The sequence below is a fragment of the Vipera ursinii genome (assembly GCF_947247035.1).
Source record: "Vipera ursinii genome assembly, chromosome: 1".
Lineage (NCBI taxonomy): Eukaryota > Metazoa > Chordata > Lepidosauria > Squamata > Viperidae > Vipera > Vipera ursinii.
In genome coordinates, this window is record NC_139512.1 from 342,332,382 (window position 1) to 342,346,411 (window position 14,030).

Genomic DNA, 14,030 nt, shown 5'->3' on the forward strand with positions numbered 1-14,030 from the left:
TAGCATATGGATGTTTATGATGGGTTTTTTTTTGGTTTTTTATACCTTGTACTTAGCTCTGGGAAGTCGGGGGGGGGGGGGGAGGGGAGGGGGGGAGGGGTAGGGAGGGAGGGATAGGGGAGGGGTAGGGGGGATTGTTAAAGATAAAATGTATGATAAAACTTTTCAATAAAAAAAAAGAATATGGGGACATGGGCTTTCAATTTAATTTAACCCTAACCCTATAATTTGTTATCTATTATCAATATTGAAATTTTGTAGGGCTTTTACATTAGTTAAACTTGACACGTTGTCCGGAAGTCCTCTTTAGATTCTAAGTGCCTGTGCACATGTGGGTATAGATCAATAGAGTCTTTGAGCCATTTGATCCTTTGTTCCTTTTATAGGAACTCCAGGATGAGTCACATCTATCCCATCCTCAAGACATTTCTGTAGAGAGAGCTCAACTTCTATTTTTTGCTCCTTTTATCTGATAAGAATATCTTCCCAGGTTCCTCACTTTTGTGCCTCAGTATGTGCTATTCACATTACTTGTACTTAAAAGATTTTGATTTTCATCTACTTAATTTCATTTTATGTTACTTTATCCTGTCACTATAGTATTTTTATTTTTGTACTTTTATATTTTACCTTTCATTCTTATTTCTTTTTATACAGTATATCCTAAAGTTATACTTACTACATGTAAATTGACATTTTTGTATGTTTTATGTCCCTCTTGTCTGGCCTTATGGCTATAATAAAATTATTGGATTTAATGTAGACATATTAATTGATCTTACATGCATCTTTAATCCTACTTAAGTGTAGTAGATAAAAATCTTTTCAGGAATGGCTCCTTCCCAGGTTGTCAATCTCAATTAGTTTTTTTATTTAGACAGCATGCAAAAATATTTTTGTTTTCCCACGTTTTTAATTACTGCTAATGTTAATTATTTATTTCTTTTATAGTTCTGTTTCTTACTAATCTGTTAATCCTGGTAACTTAATTTGAACGTAGAAAATTATTGATGTAAACTAATAAATTAGAGTACTAAACAACCTGTATTTCCAATTTAGAAAATCCAAATTTATTTATTTATTTTTATTTTAATCCCATTTATATCCCGCCCTTCTCCGAAGACTCAGGGCGGCTTACAATCGAAAGCACAAATCAATGTGCTTAGCAATTATTCACAGCATTTTTATCTTTAAGAATATATTCTGGGGGAAAAATTGAACAGCTTTTAAAGAGACACTACATGCCATGAATGTAGAGTAGAACTGGACAATTTTCTTATATGATTAAGTAATATTTTGACTCAGTAAGCTAGTTTTGAAAGTCTTGGAACATTTTGCCTGCAATATTGAACAACCCCCCCTTCCTACCCAGTTTGTTGACAGCAGGGTGTAAAGGGAAGTCATCAAGGGGAGGCTAAAATATGATGAATTAGTAACTATATCAGGTATGTGAAAATTTGACCTATTTGACAGTCTGCAGTACACACTAGAACATTGCAGCCCTCAAGCAAATCCCTTTTTGAATATAATAAACATCTAAAATTTCCCACCCTACTGTAAACAGAATAGAGGTGCCTAGAGCACTCTGAATTTATCAGTGCTATTAAAAGAAAGTACACAGTGCTGCAAATATAAGGACACATGCTTGAAAGATCACCTCTTAACTAGCAATGTTAAACAACTCTATTCTAAGCTGGTAGTTTTAGAATTAATGTGTATTTTGGGGTTGGATATTTGATCTTGAATTCTGCAGTAAACAAGTAGTACTGTGAAATAAGGTCTATATCAATCTCTTTACTGGTTGTTAACACTACTAGAATGAGTTGTGCATTATTTGATGAATGCCTGTGGCATGTATCTTGATTGTTGCCTGTCTATGCTATTATGGCCTAGCAGAAGGGCACTAATGGGGTGGTTCAGGGATGGACAAGATCTCATTCAGGGCAGGGGGATTCTTGTCTGACGTAAAATGATGGTACATGGACCTTCTTCTAAAGATGACTTACTGGACCTGGAGGTACTTGGAAACTATTGCTGAACTGCAAATAATAATAAAAATAAACCTTTATTGTCAAAGTACAACATGTGTACATTGAGATTAGCTGAGCCTCCCCCCGTGCTCTCTCCCCCCAACACACAGTGACAACAAACCCTCCATCCTACCACACCATGTGAACCAACTACACCACACACCGGCCTCCCAAGTCAATTCTGCATAAGATTATGTCCCATTTAAAAGCCTAACAGCCCACGGATAAAAGCTATTTTTCAGCCTGTTGGTACGGCTGGCTATATTCCTATATCTCCTACCGGATGATAGGAGAGTAAAGAGATACCGTCCAGGGTGTGAGTCATCCCTGAGAATCTTCCTCACTCTTCCAAGGCAATGAGCCCTGGCAATGTCATCCAGTGGTGTCAGGGAACAGCCCACAATGTCTTGTGCTGTGCTCACTACCCTCTGTAATACTTTCCTATCCGCGGCTGTCAGACCAGCATACCAAACCACAATACCATACGAGAGGACGCTCTCTATAGTAGACCGGTAAAAGAGGATCATAAGCCGTTGTTCTACCCTGTTCTTCTGCAAGACCCTAAGAAAGTGAAGCCTCTGTTGGGCCTTTCTAGCCACCTGGGTTGTGTTAACTTTCCAGGTCAGATCTTCACAGAGGTAGTCTCCCAGAAATTTAAAGAAGGAAACTCTCTCTACACAGTCCTCCCCGATGTAAAGTGGGGAAGGTTCCTCCTTTTTTCTCTGGAAGTCTAACACCATCTCTTTCGTCTATCTCCTTCTTGGACTGGAGAGGATGAAGGCTGATCAGCTTTCTGTATTCTTTGAGGGGATGGATTGTCTGGACATATCCCAGTCAGATTTCAGAGTTACTTAGGCACTGAAACTTTCTTAGTCATTCTGACAGATTATCTGTTCTGAGGGGATGACCGAGAGACCACAACTCTGCTGGTTCTCCTCGATCTCTTGGTGGCTTTTGATAGCATTGACCACAGTGTCATATTACCTTGGGCTCTATGGTTATAATCCTACTGTATTTCCATGGTCAATTGCAAACTTGAGCTCTGGGGATTTCTATTCATTCCCATAGCTGCAGGAACCTTTTCTGCCACCCTTGTTTTTTAATATCTGCATATAAAGCTGCTGTGAAACGACATTAGAAAGTTTAGAGTTGGTTGCCTCTGTATGCAGATGATAAGGAGCTTTATCATCAGAGTTCGGTGAGGATTTTGGACCAGGGCTTTAATGGGCTTGATGAGGGCCAGTGGATTAGAGGTACTGTGGACTGACAACATAGAAATACAGAATTAGGTTTTTGATTCTGGATGGAGTTGCATTTCCCCTGAAGGAACAAGGGAACAGGCTTCATGAAATCTGGGATTAATTTCTGTACTGAGTCTTAGTGATGCAGAGTACATTCTCCAGCTGTGCTTTGTCTGGCAGTTGTGACTATTCCTGGAAAGGGATGGTGTGTCCTCTCCATTCTAGCCTTCCATTTAGTTTTTTCTCTTGGCAACGGAAATACTGTAGGTGGCACAGAATGTGGCAGCAAGGCTGTTAGCATCAGCAAACACAGGTTATTAATTTTTTTTAGACAGTTGCATTTGCAAGTTTTCAAACTATAATTTTTGATAATCCAGTATTTGAGTAGAATGTACTTAATATAACTAATTCAGAGGAAATAGATGGCTACCCTGAGTATCTCTGAATTAGTCATTTTACTTTTATTCCAGGGAATATAGCTTAACAATGTAGTGAATTAAAACCTCAAAGACGCTAAATGCTAAATCTGTTGACTCATTATTAAATGATAACACTCGAGACTTTGTGTCTCTGTGAGTTCAGGGTTTTGAAATGTTCTATTTTTTTTGGAAATCATTCACATTAAACTTCGGGGGACAGCGAATGCAAATCTTACCATTTGGAAGGCTAACTTTTGGAGTTGATTGTAAATGGTAACAGGTTTTGTGTGTGTGTGTGTCTGAGAGAGAGAGTGGGGGGAGAGGGAGAGAGTATATCTATCTCTCTAGTGCAGGGGTAGGCAACCTCGGCTCTTTTATGACTCATGGACTTCAACTCCCAGAATTCCTGAGTCAGCATAGCTGAAGTCCATGAGTCATAAAAGAGCCGAGGTTGCCTACCCCTGCTCTAGTGTATTTTATTTTTATGTGCCATCAAGTCAACTTTAACTCCTAGTGGCCACATAAATAAGCCTTCTCCAGCATGATCTATCCCCAATCTGCCCCTTCAGTTTTCCCAGCATTGTTGCACCCATCTCTACTGCAGTTGAGTCTATCATCCATGTTGCTGCTGGTTGTCATCTTCTGTTCTTTCCTTCCACCTTTCTCAGCGGCATGGACTTCTAAAGGGAACTGGGTCTTTGCCTAATGGTCAAAAACACGATCATTTCAACCTGCTTATTTGTTTGCATGTTTCATGAGAACTGCGGATTGGTTCTGTGACCCATTCTTTGTTTACTTGTTTATCCATGAAATAGTGTAGTCCAACACTAAACCGCAAAAGCATCAATTCATTGTTTTTTCCCTTGTCCTGCTCCTTCAAAGTTCACTGTCACAGAGTATCGCAGGAAAACCCTAACCCCTGAACAATTCCGATTTTGTAGGCATAGATACATCAGAGTATCTAAATACCCTTTTCCAGGGCCTTGTGACTTCCTTTACCAAATTCTAATCTGCAGCATATTTCTGGACTGCCAGCTCCATTGTTGATAGCTGATCCTAAAAATCTGCGTAATGATCAAGACAAAATTTTTAAAAAGATTGATGCCTCAAGACTGACACTGTCATATTCCCAGAATTAAAAACTGCCTCTTTCATTTGAATACCCTCACATTTCATGTATAACTATTCTCTTTCTCTCCCTTCCTCTTTCCCCTACATGTGTCCATGTGTGTACACACACACACAGGGAGGGAGGGAGGGAGGGAGGGAGGGAGGGAGGGAGAGAGAGAGAGAGAGAGAGAGAGAGAGAGAGAGAGAGAGAGAGAGAGAGAGAGAGAGAGAGAGAATCTTTGTAAGTATGACAATCATCCCATGTTATGCACAATAGCTTTTGGAGTAAAAATGTTCCCCCAGGGAAGCTAAATGATTTTTTTAAAAATGGGGGCCGTTCCCCAATGCAATTTGGGTTTAACTCTTTGGTGCCCACTGTCCCTACCCAGAGCTTCTGATAGCCTCTAGCTAGGAGCAAGGAGAATGAACAGTAAGAAAAGTGCATGGCTTACAGATCATGATTCTGTACCGTGTGTGGAATGTGTGTGAGAGAACCAACACCAGTGGAATAAAATTCTATGTATTAGGACAATTTAAAAACAGCAAAAATATTCCAGATAAAGAAACTTTCTTTTACAAAATTTAAATTTTTAATTAACATTTTTAATAACAAAACAAATTAATCTACAAAAGCTAGCTCTGTGTATTTCTTTAGTTTTAATTTCATGTAATTCTTGTCAGCTTTAATAAATGTAGATATATGATATACATATATCGTGCCCATGGAAACATTTATATACTTAATAAATGTAGCTGTTAAAAGTGTGATGAGGTATTGAAAATTTACACCAAAAATAATGGCTATAAATATTTTAGGCAATCTGTGTAATTTGTACATTATTGTATGTCAGATATTGTGTCATGCTTTTATTCTGTCCTCATGGTATTTAAATATTTCCAAAGTTACATATTTGACTACATCTGTGCACCTTTTCTCTTGGAAGAAAAACATTAGCAGCAAGTTGTAATCAACAAATCCATTAAGCATGCTGTGTATATTAATCTTACTTCCAAGTAAATCTTCCAGTAAGTAAAAAGAAGACTAGAATTGGACTGTACCATGTAGTGAACTGGAACAGTACAGTAAATCTTGAGACTTAAGGTCAATACATTGAGCATTATTCATCACAAATGTTAACTTTTGTCCAAGCATCTTGGTTATAAGTATTAAATTATGAGTTTAATAGCTTCTTGATTATTTCAAATGTCATTTGGGGAGGAGGTACTTGCTAATCTATGTAGCAATGGAAACTGGCAGACTTTGTCAAGAGTGCTCTTCCTTTTGCAACTTTTGAACAAAATGTGCCCGCGCGCACACACACACACACACACACACACACACACACACACACACACACACTACTTGCCACCATGACACATCAAGGTTGTTTTGTTATAGTCTTGCTGTTCAGTTATGTTCAGCTTCACAGCAAAGTATCCCCGCTCTGTGATGAGAGCTATAATTAACTCGCCAAGGCGCTAGTCAGCCAGATTTGGCCAGGCGCCATGAAATCAACCCCAATTACTATATTCACATTGCCAGTAATGCCCACTTCACAGTTCCTGCTAATTGGAAATGGCAAGCCCCAACATCCCGTAAGTAAAATTACCATTTGTGCCCTATTCTATTTGTGATATTTGCTTCCATTATTTTGGCTACATGAAATTGGTTGATGAGAATTTTCTGAAAATGGTTGGTAATTGTAGTGATTCAGAGAGAAGCACTAGAGACCCCGAGGTTATGCTGCTCTTTTTCATCTCTAATTTTGAGATTGACACACATGCTGTTCTCTCTTATTACGGCTTGTGCTGTGTCGCAGTAACTGAAAGGGTATTTAGACTTAGTTCAGTGGGTATTATTATATTCATATAGAATTGACACTATCTGTGACCCTTGACAGAGTACTCTGAGGAGGAAAACACAGGTCGCCGTCTGCCCCCAGGAGTTTGAAGTCTCCATATCGATAGGGGTGGAACTATCACCAAAAACAAAAACAAAAACAAAAAACAAAAGAAGAAACAGAAGAAAAAGGACCCAAGTGAGCATATTTGAAATGTTGAGAGTGCTGGCGATGACCTATAAAGCCTTAAATGGCATGGGTCCGGACTATCTTCGGGAGCTCCTGCAGCCAGCATCAACTTCCCATCGTCCTGTGCGCTCCCACAGGGAGGGTCTCCCCAGGGTGCCGCCGGTCAGGGAGTGCCGGCTGGTGGCCCCCAGGGGGAGAGCATTCTCAGTGGGCATGCCTGCCCTTTGGAATCAACTGCCGGTGGAACTCCGGATGGCCCCCGACCTTCACTCGTTTCGCCGGGTCCTAAAGACTTGGCTATTGAAGCTTGCTGGCCTGGACTGAGGGTTTTTAAGGTTTTATTTTTTTATTTTTGGGGGGCTATCTAATTTTTATTTTAACTTATATATATTGTATTGTTTTAATCTGCCCTGTAAACCGCCCTGAGTCCCTCAGGAAAAGGGCGGTATATAAATCGAAATAAATAAATACATACATACATACATACATACATACATACTGTGGGTGCTGGTGGGGAGCTTGCTCATTCATAAAGTGAATGCTATGAGGGATCTAACCACAACACCAATTTACTAGAATGGCCCCTCCATATTATTTTCTAAACTCCCTCCCTCAGTATGATATTCCTGCTTACTTTTTGTCCTTTTTCTGGACAGCCGGCATGCTTCCAAAGTAAGCCCTGGTCTGCAACTGCCCATCACATTTATTTATTTAAGAAAGCTCCAGATTTAATTGTGGGGGAGACAAGAAATCCAAATGGCAGAATTTAAAAATGCAAAGAGACTTTGATATGTCTGGGGTTGCCAGTGCTTAAAGAATGAATGCCTAGTGCCAAGGACCAGAACTTTTGTTAGAAATAAGAGAGGGTGGTGGCAAAGCTTATGGATAGCCTCGGTAAAGGCAAGAATCTTAACATTCATGTTGAAAGGATCCACGGTGGGGTTTACAGAGAATTGCCACAAGCACTGGCAAATGAGAAGTAGGTCCAGTTTGGCCACGATGTTATAGGCCAGTGATGGTGAACCTTTTAGAGACCGAGTGCCCAAACGGCAACCCAAAACCCACTTACGTTTTGTCGGGTGCCGGGTGGGCGTGGCCCACTGGGTGGATGTGGCCCACTGGGTGGATGTGGCCCATTGGGTGGGCGTGGCTGCGGTAGTAACGGCAGACTGGGTGGGACTAAAAAGTTCAATTCCAACTTTGCAAGATCTTTTTTTTTCTCGTGAGAAGTCGAAATAGATTGATTGAGCCTTTTTTTTTTGCACATGGAGGCGGAGGCCTAAGGCGAAAAGGTTTTATAAAACCCAGTGGGAGGCCTAGGACTGGGGCAAGGGTGTGCGTGCCCACAGAGAGGGCTCTGCGTGCCACCTGTGACACCCGTGCTGTAGGTTCGCCGCCACAGTTATAGACTCCAGTATAAAGGATAGTTCCATATTTGGGGATGGTGGTGTTAGGAATATGGGCTGGATGCTAGGATATTTTAAACAAATGTAAAGTCAAATATTCTTATTTCAAAAAGTGATCATAGATTGCTAACAAAAACAAGAACACTGTATTAAGTAAACATGTTACTGTATTTTGCTGTGTATGAAAATCAACTACATTCTAGAAATTATGTTGAGATTTTATTCTACTCCTAGGAAGGACTTGATTCTCCTCTTGTAACAATCTATATTTACTGGTGAAATTTTCATTTGGTTCAAGTGAATGATAGATATTGTACTCTCTCTTCCTTTCATAAATATTGTACGGTGAAACTTTTTTTTCCCTATACTGGCTTCAGTAAAATATGCATCAAGATGCATGGCTTTCAATCATTCTTTATATTCTCTCCCTCCTCCCATTGTGCTCTCCACCTACTACCCCCTATTTGCAGGCTCTGGAGCTAAAAATATATTTATGTATCTGTGACAAACAGGCATGGCAACAGACTTGGAGAAGATTTTTTTGAAAAATGAAAATGAGCCAGTGATAAATTAAACCTCTAAAGTGGTTGTTGATTCTCTCACATTTAAATGTTATATTTGAAACAGTGGTATCTGAATATTCTGTTATATTCTACTATTGCCATTTTAAGGATATATTATTATCCTTAAAATGGCAATAGTAATATAAGATAGACCAATATTGACAACTTCCTTTTGCGTATGGGAATAGATATTGTCTTAGCTAAAACAGTCTACTCTAACACTGTATCTTCCAGTTTTATTGAAACTACAGTCCCCAGCTAGTATGATCAGTTGTAATTCAAACATCTGGAGGACACCGAGGAAGATTATCTAGTTCTTGAACAAACTGGGTCATAGCTTAGATTGTGATCAGTCATCATCATCCTTGGTGCCCTTCAGATGTGCCACTTCATATCCCAGAATTCCTTAGCTTGTTCAATGACCAAGCTGAAATTCTGGGAATTGAAAAGAATGGACTATATGATAATTTCCCTGATATTATCCCCTCAGATTCCCTGCATACAAGATAATGGTCATTTTAGCCTCTCTGCCTCTCCCTCCCCTCATCTTCCACATTTTTAAAATGGGTCCATTATGAGTAGTGAGGAAATTATATAAAAATCCAGACAGTGAGCAGCTAGAAGCTCATAAAATGCATGGGCATCAGCTGTCTGGTTCTTGTTTTGTTCTTGTATATCAGGGGTGTCAAACTCAATTTCATCGAGGGCCACATCAGCATTATGGCTGCCCTCGGGGGGCCGGGTGGGTGTGACCAAGTGGGCGTGACCAAGTGGGTGTGGCCAAGTGGGTGTGGCCAAGTGGGCGTGGCCATCTCAATGCTGCTCACTCAGCGCAGCTGACTCGAGATACCTGGATCAGGAGAGAACAAGTTGCACCGGCTAATTTGATGTGGGGACATGTCATTGCCCCACAAGCTCTTCACCTCCCCAAACTTCTGCAGCCAAGCATGTGCACATACACACGCACTATATTCCACGTTTAGGGGCTTTTATCCACAGAGGATGGAAAGGGCCTTCTTCCCAAGCCCAGGCATGATTGGTAGTTTGTTAGCTCAGATATAGATAGCCTCCTAGTCTCCAAGCTTGAAGTGTGTGTGTGTTTGTGTGTGTGTGGGGGGGGGGTTTCCTTCTTCTGCCTTGACAGATCTCTGGAGAGCAAGAGGAGGCAGGGGAGCAGCACTTCCCAGTCCTGCATGCTCCTCTCCAGAGATCTTTCAAGGCAGAAGAAGTTGGAGGAAACTGCTTCCTGGAAACTTTCACCACATCAAGCATCATGGTTGCCTTCAAAGGGCCAGTTGCATGTAGGACCATTGTATCATATTAGTTCAGAAGTGTATTATGCCTAAGAGTGGGGCAAAAAGGAATAAAATTTCAAATATGAACAAATAAATTATTTATTTCAAATAAATCTGCAAAAACACATTTAAAACAAAGAAAAAAACAAGCTTTTTAGTTCTCATGCCATTTTGTCCGAACTGGATGTTTGGCATCTTTTCCTGGCTACAAGTTCATCCACGTTTGGGGATAGGTTTTGAGTGGTGGATACTCTCAGGATAGAGTGGAGGTGTGCATCCGTGAGCTGACTTCTGTGTGCGCTTTTGTTCACCCTCATGACAGAGAAAAGTTGCTCACAGAGGTATGTACTCCCAAACATGGAGAGCATTCGAGCAGCTTGTAGGCGGAGTTGGGGCATTGTTTCAGGGATGAACCTGGTGAACTGTGCGGGTCCTACAGAATCGTACTTTCCCTTCAGTGTGCTGTTACATTGGAGTTCTATCAACTCCATCTGGATATTTACAGGAGCACTCTCCACTTCAACTGAAAATGGATTGCTGAGCAGTCCAAAACTGAATTTCTGTTTTTCAAAATCAGCAAAGCGACGTGTAAACTCCATTTGAAGTGTGCTCAGTTTATTAGCAAACTCAGCATTTGAGAAGGCAGTGGTGGAGACCTGGTTTTTTATTGTTTGGCAACTGGGAAAGTGACTCAAGTTTCCTTGCTGCATGTGAGTCTCCCACAGTCGCAGCTTTACTTGAAAAGCTTTCACAGCATCATACATGTCTGTGATCACACGGTCCCGTCCCTGAAGCTGTAGGTTTAGTGCACTGAGATAATTAGTAATGTCACATAGAAATGCTAATTCACACAGCCACTTTTCATCCTTCAATTCTGTGCAGTCTTTTCCTTTGCTTTCAAGAAACTGACAAATTTCCATGCGTAATTCAAAAAATCTGTTGAGCACTTTCCCTCGACTTAGCCATCGCACCTCTGTGTGATAAGGGAGATCACCAAGTTCAGAATTGATTTCTTCAAGAAAAGTCTTAAATTGACGGTGATTTAAACCTTTGGCTCTTATAAAGTTAACTGTCTTTGTTACAGTGTGCATTACATGGTCCATTTTCAGGGCTTTGCCACATAGTGTTTCTTGATGTATAATGCAGTGATATGCTGTCAGCTCACCTGTGCAATTCTCACTCTTCATTTTGTCTCGCATCCTTCCTACTAGTCCACTCTTTTCCCCGCACATTGAAGGTGCTCCATCTGTTGTGAGTCCTATAAGTTTGTCCCAGGGTAGTTTCATGTCATGTATACTTTTGGATACTGCTTCAAATATGTCCTTCCCTGTGGTAGTGCCATGCAGTGATGTTATATCCAGAAGCTCCTCCGTAATGCATAAACCTGAGTCCACTCCACGGATGAAGATTGTCAGCTGTGCTGTGTCAGAGACGTCAGTGCTCTCATCCACAGCAAGGGAATAAGCAATAAATTCTTTTCCCTTTTCAACCAATTGTCCTTGCAAATCAGTGGCAAGCTCACATATCCGATCAACAACAGTATTTCTGCTTAGGCTTATGTTTGAAAAAGCTTGCTTTTGGTCTGGACACATGACTTCGCACACTTTAATCATGCAGTGCTTCAAAAACTCCCCCTCTGTAAATGGCCGGGCTGATTTGGCTATCTCTTCTGCTACTATAAAACTAGCTTTCACAGCAGCTTCACTTTGTGATTTTGCTTTTCTGAACATATGCTGCCGTGACATCAGGCTCTTTTTCAACTCTTCCACCTTCTGTGCTTTCTGCTCCATGTTCAAGTTTTTGTACTTGTCCTGATGCTTCGTCTCATAGTGCCGTCTCAAGTTATACTCTTTAAATACAGCCACAGTAGCTCCACAAACAAGGCACACAGCCTTATCTTCAATGTCAACAAACAGGTACTCTGGCTCCCACCTCTTTTGAAAGCATCTTTTTTCAAAGTCCACTTTCCGTTTGGCCATTTTGGGGGATTTAAATATTGGCACGCAGGTCTTCTTCCCTGCAGATAAATATATGGATGAGACTGGACAGAAAGCTCAAAGTCTCAGGTACTGTGTGAGGCAAGCAGTTGTGAGCACACTAGGTAGGTATCCTAAGATGCTGCAAGTCTAGATGTTTGGAGTAGGTTTAGCAACATAACAGCATCTGTGGAGAGAAAGCAAGAAAGCAGCCCTCTTTGATACAATTGAAATTATATGTTTTATGCAAGAGATCCTGTATGGATGGAGGAAAAAATCAGCAATCCACCATCACTCAGAAGCTGGTCTAGCAGCCACAAGGACTACTCAGCCTCCATTTCTGATCAGATTCTGATATTTGCAAGGGGGGGGGGGAAATCAAGACACATCCAGCTTTCCCAAATAGGAAACAAGGAACCACTTGCTCCATTTTTTCCCAACAACTCTCCTATGTCCATGAAGCCCAGAAATAGAGTTCAAAATCCCTGAAATATCTATCCAAAATTTAGCTTTTGCAAGCAATGCTGATTAGTTCTCTCAAGGTCTGTCAGTCTGTCCTTTGGGGGAGACCCAAAGCAACCCTCCATTGATTTCAACTTATTTTCCACCAAGAGACTGAGCATAATGAGGTTTGGGGACCCAGGGGGCAAGGGGATGGGGCTCATGGGGGCACTGGCAGGGATGGTCCGCGGAAAAGGAGGCCAGTGACATGTGATTCAGGCTGGGAACATGCGGGGGAGGGGGAGAAGCAACTCCAGGAAAGAGGGATGGAGCCAGTCTGGGCACTGCCCAAGATTGCAGGAGGGCGGCTGCTGCTTCACTCTTGTGGCTCTGCAGAAGTGGCTCCGCTCCTAGGGGCGCGCGCGTCTGGGCTGGGGCGCTGCAGGATCGGGCCGGGCGCCTCGCCTCGCCCTCCGCAGCGCCCGAACGGGGAAAGAAACAGCTCGGCTCCCCTCCCGCAGGCGTGTCTGGGCTGGGGCGCTGCAGGATCGGGCCGGGCGCCTCGCCTCGCCCTCCGCAGCGCCCGAACGGGGAAAGAAACAGCTCGGCTCCCCTCCCGCAGGCGTGTCTGGGCTGGGGCGCTGCAGGATCGGGCCGGGCGCCTCGCCTCGCCTCGCCCTCCGCAGCGCCCGAACGGGGAAATTAACCGCTGAGCTCCCCTCCCGCAGGTGTGTCTGGGTTGGGGCGCTGCAGGATCGGGCCGGGCACCTCGCCTCACCTCGCCCTCCGCAGCGCCCGAACGGGGAAATTAACCGCTGAGCTCCCCTCCCGCAGGTGTGTCTAGGCTGGGGCGCTGCAGGATCGGGCCGGGCGCCTCGCCTCGCCCTCCGCAGCGCCCGAACGGGGAAATTAACCGCTGAGCTCCCCTCCCGCAGGTGTGTCTGGGCTGGGGCGCTGCAGGATCGGGCCGGGCGCCTCGCCTCGCCTCGCCCTCCGCAGCGCCCGAACGGGGAAAGAAACAGCTCGGCTCCCCTCCCGCAGGCGTGTCTGGGCTGGGGCGCTGCAGGATCGGGCCGGGCGCCTTGCCTCGCCCTCCGCAGCGCCCGAACGGGGAAATTAACCGCTGAGCTCCCCTCCCGCAGGTGTGTCTAGGCTGGGGCGCTGCAGGATCGGGCCGGGCGCCTCGCCTCGCCCTCCGCAGCGCCCGAACGGGGAAATTAACCGCTGAGCTCGGCTCCCGCAGGCGTGTCTGGGCTGGGGCGCTGCAGGATCGGGCCCGGCACCTCACCTCGCCCTCCGCAGCGCCCGAACGGGGAAAGAAACAGCTCGGCTCCCCTCCCGCAGGCGTGTCTGGGCTGGGGCGCTGCAGGATCGGGCCGGGCGCCTTGCCTCGCCCTCCGCAGCGCCCGAACGGGGAAATTAACCGCTGAGCTCCCCTCCCGCAGGTGTGTCTGGGCTGGGGCGCTGCAGGATCGGGCCGGGCGCCTCGCCTCGCCTCGCCCTCCGCAGCGCCCGAACG

The 14,030-nt window shown here is 43.8% G+C and overlaps 1 protein-coding gene and 1 long non-coding RNA gene across 3 annotated transcripts in view; one reads left to right on the plus strand and one right to left on the minus strand.

Annotated features, from left to right (window-relative positions):
* The window catches only part of CUX1 (cut like homeobox 1), a 358,099-nt gene that overhangs the window by 85,386 nt on the left and 258,683 nt on the right, over positions 1-14,030 (plus strand). The window lies entirely within an intron of this gene.
* LOC310633063 lies at positions 10,180-10,965 on the minus strand. Its single transcript, XR_014490974.1, has 2 exons — positions 10,751-10,965; positions 10,180-10,572 (listed from the first exon to the last, which is right to left on the minus strand). It is a non-coding gene; the product is annotated as an uncharacterized lncRNA (long non-coding RNA).